General features: G+C 41.3%; 1 non-coding gene across 1 annotated transcript; it reads right to left on the bottom strand.

Annotated features, from left to right (window-relative positions):
* Positions 1-593: 593 nt before the first annotated feature.
* On the bottom strand, positions 594-700 carry LOC141681859 (small nucleolar RNA R71). Its single transcript, XR_012559279.1, has one exon. It is a non-coding gene; the product is annotated as a small nucleolar RNA R71 (small nucleolar RNA).
* Between the last annotated feature and the right edge of the window lie 2,962 nt (positions 701-3,662).

The raw sequence follows: 3,662 nt of genomic DNA, 5'->3' as shown, positions 1-3,662 counted from the left end.
TATGACTCATTGATTAAGACTTGTTACTTATTGTTTCCGATTGTGTTACAGGTACTCTAGCGAGCGTTTATGAAAACATGTTCTCGCACTCGCAAGAGGACTCTAGATACGGCTGAGGAGACAGATTCAGTTCTTGATATTCTGGAGAAGATAGATTTTGAAGATTCGGATAAAGAGAGTGAAAAGAAAGAACCGGTAATCATGGGTGATCGTATAGTTCCAGCAAATCCGGTTCTTATGGACTTTTCTCGACCTAAAATTGATAACATTCAGTCAAGCATCATTCATCCGGCTATTCAGGCCAATACTTTCGAAATCAAGTCGGGCACTATTCAGATGTGCAGAATTCTGTTTCTTTCGGAGGTGCTGCGACTGAAGATCCTAAAATGCATATCAGGAATTTTGTCGAGATCTGCAGTACTTTCAAATATAATGGTGTTACTGATGAGGCTATTAAGCTGATACTTTTCCCATTCTCTCTGAGGGATAAAGCTAAGGACTTGTTACATTCTTTACCAGCTGGGTCCATCACTACTTGGGAAGATTTTGCGCAAAAGTTTCTGGTGAAGTTCTATCCAATGGCCAAGACTGCAACTATGAGGAGTGCTCTTACTCAGTTTGCGCAGCAACCAACAGAATCTATGTGCGAAGCTTGAGAGCGGTAGAAGGAGATGTTGAGAAAGTGTCCACATCATGGTATGCCTGACTCGATGGTGATCACTGGGTTCTACAATGGTTTGGGGGCCCAATCTCGGCCCATGCTCGATGCAGCTACTAGAGGCGCCTTGTGGGCCAAAAGCTATCCTGAGGCCTATAATCTCATTGAAATTGTGGCTGCAAATAAGCATCAAAACCCAGCTCAAAGGATGATGCCTGGGAAGGTAGCAGGTATTCTAGAAGTTGATGCAGCTACAGCTATTGAAGCGCAGCTCTAAGCGCTATCTATGAAGGTCGATTCTTTAGCCAACTATGGAGTCAATCAAATAGCTATTGTCTATGAGCTTTGTGGAGGCTCTCATGCTACGGATCAGTGTTATCTTGTTAATGAATCTGTTCAGTATGTGAACAATTATCAGCGACCGCAGCAGCCTGTGCCAGCTACTTATCATCCTAATAACAGAAATCATCCTAATTTCAGCTGTAACAACAATCAAAATGTTGTTCAGCAACCATATCAGCAAGCTGTAAGTAAACAGTTTAATCCACCTAGATTCCAGCAACCTCAGCAATATGCTCAAAGGCAATCATATCCTCAATAAGGAGGTGCTGCTCCACCTTCTAGTACTGATTTCGAGGAGCTAAAGTTGTTGTGCAAAAGTCAGGCTGTTTCTATCAAGACCTTGGAGAATCAAATCGGTCAAAAAGCCAATGTTGTGCTCAATCGTAACCTGGCACACTTCCCAGCGATACTGAAGTGCCATGCAGGAAGGAAGCTAAAGAGCAAGTCAAAGCTATTATCTTAAGGTCAGGAAAAGTTGTTGATGCTGCAAAAGCAAAAGATGGAAAATCTGAAGTTGTAGATGAAGAAGAAAAGCAAGAGGAGAAAGAGGGGGAACCAAGGAAGACTACCGTTGAACACACTCTACCTGAGGGTAATACAGGGGAGAAACAGCTCTATCCTCCACTACCTTTTCCTAAGAGATTGTAAAAATAAAAGCTGGATAAGCAATTCTGTAAGTTTCAGGAGGTGTTCAAGAAACTTCACATCAACATACCTTTCGCTGAGGCTCTGGAGCAAATGCCTAGTTATGCAAAATTCATGAAAGGTATTCTTTCAAGGAAGGTAAAACTGGATGATCTTGATACCGTTGCTCTAACGGAAGAGTGCAGTGCTGTGCTGCAACAAAAATTATCTCTAAAGCTTAAGGATCCAGGTAGCTTCACCATTCCTTGCACCATTGGAAAGTTGTCATTCGACAAATGCCTTTGCGATTTGGGAGCAAGCATCAATTTGATGTCGTTGTCTATCTTCAAAAAACTAAATTTTCCTGATCTGAAGCCCACCTATATGACTCTATAATTGGCCGATCGTTCTATTACATACCCATGAGGCATCATGGAGGACGTGTTAGTAAAGGTGGATAAGCTCATCTTTCCTGCAGACTTTGTCATTCTGGATTTCGTGGAAGATAAGAAGATTCCCATAATCTTAGGAAGACCTTTCTTGGCTACAGGCCATACCTTGATAGATGTGCAAAAAGGTGAACTTACTATGCGGGTGCAAGATCAGGATGTAACATTCAATGTATTCAATGCAATGAAATTCCCTACAGAAGATGAGGAGTGCTTCAAGGTGGATTTGATTGATTCTGTCAGAACTTGATCATGTGCTAAGGTCTGATGCCTTAGAAAATGCTTTATTAGGGGAATTTGACAGTGAAGATGAGGAAGGCAATGAGCAACTACAATATCTAAATGCTTCTCCTTGGAAGAAAAAGCTAGACATGTCATTTGAATCTTTTGGTAATACTGATCTCATGAATGTTGAGGGAAAACTCAAACCATCTATTGAGGAAGCACCTACTTTGGAGCTTAAACCATTGCCTGAACACTTGAGGTATGCTTTTGTAGGTGATGCATCTACTTTTCCTGTTATTATTGCATCTGACCATTCACGTACTGATGAGGATAAGCTCTTGAGGATCTTGAGAGAATTCAAATCGGCCATCGGATGGACTATAGCAGATATAAAAGGGATCAGCCCTTCGTACTGCATGCATAAAATTCTGCTAGAGGAAGGTAGCAAGCCGACTGTTGAGCAACAGCAAAGACTTAATCCTATCATGAAAGAAGTGGTGAAGAAGGAAATTTTAAAGTGGCTGGATGTAGGAATCATATATCCTATTTCTGACAGTTCTTGGGTGAGCCCCGTGCAATGTGTACCTAAAAAAAGAGGTAATACTGTGGTAGCAAATGAGAAGAACGAGCTCATCCCCACTCGAATAGTCACAGGATGGAGGGTATACATGGACTACAGAAAGTTGAACAAATCCACGAGGAAGGATCACTTCCCTCTTCTATTTATTGATCAGATGCTTGACAGGTTAGATGGTCATGAGTATTATTGTCTTCTGGATGGCTATTCGGGTTACAATTAGATTTGCATTGCACCAGAAGATCAAGAAAAGACTACTTTCACTTGTCCATTTGGCAAGTTTGCTTTTCGTAGAGTTTCTTTTGGCTTATGTGGTGCACCTGCCACTTTTCAGAGATGTATGATGGCTATATTCTCTGATATGATTGGAAATAATGTCGAAGTGTTCATGGATGACTTCTCCGTCTTTGGACATTCATTTGACGAATGTTTGAATAATCTCCGTTCGGTGCTCAAAAGGTGTATGGAAACTAATTTGGTGCTCAATTGGGAAAAATGTCACTTCATGGTGCAACAAGGCATCATTCTTGGGCATAAAGTCTATAGCAAAGGCCTTGAGGTGGATAAAGCCAAAGTGGGAGTCATTGAAAATCTTCCGCCACCTATCTCTATTAAAGGAATCCGTAGTTTTCTTGGTCATGCGGGTTTTTATCGGTGTTTCATCAAGGACTTTCTAAGATATCTAAGTCGTTGCACAACTTGCTCGAGAAAGATGTGCCTTTCAAATTTGATGATGAATGCTTGGCAGCATTCGAGACTCTCAAAAAGAGTTTAATAACTACACCAG

This window comes from Apium graveolens, chromosome 8 (assembly GCF_009905375.1).
Source record: "Apium graveolens cultivar Ventura chromosome 8, ASM990537v1, whole genome shotgun sequence".
Classification (NCBI taxonomy): Eukaryota; Viridiplantae; Streptophyta; class Magnoliopsida; order Apiales; family Apiaceae; genus Apium; species Apium graveolens.
This window is presented reverse-complemented; position numbering and strand designations above follow the sequence as displayed.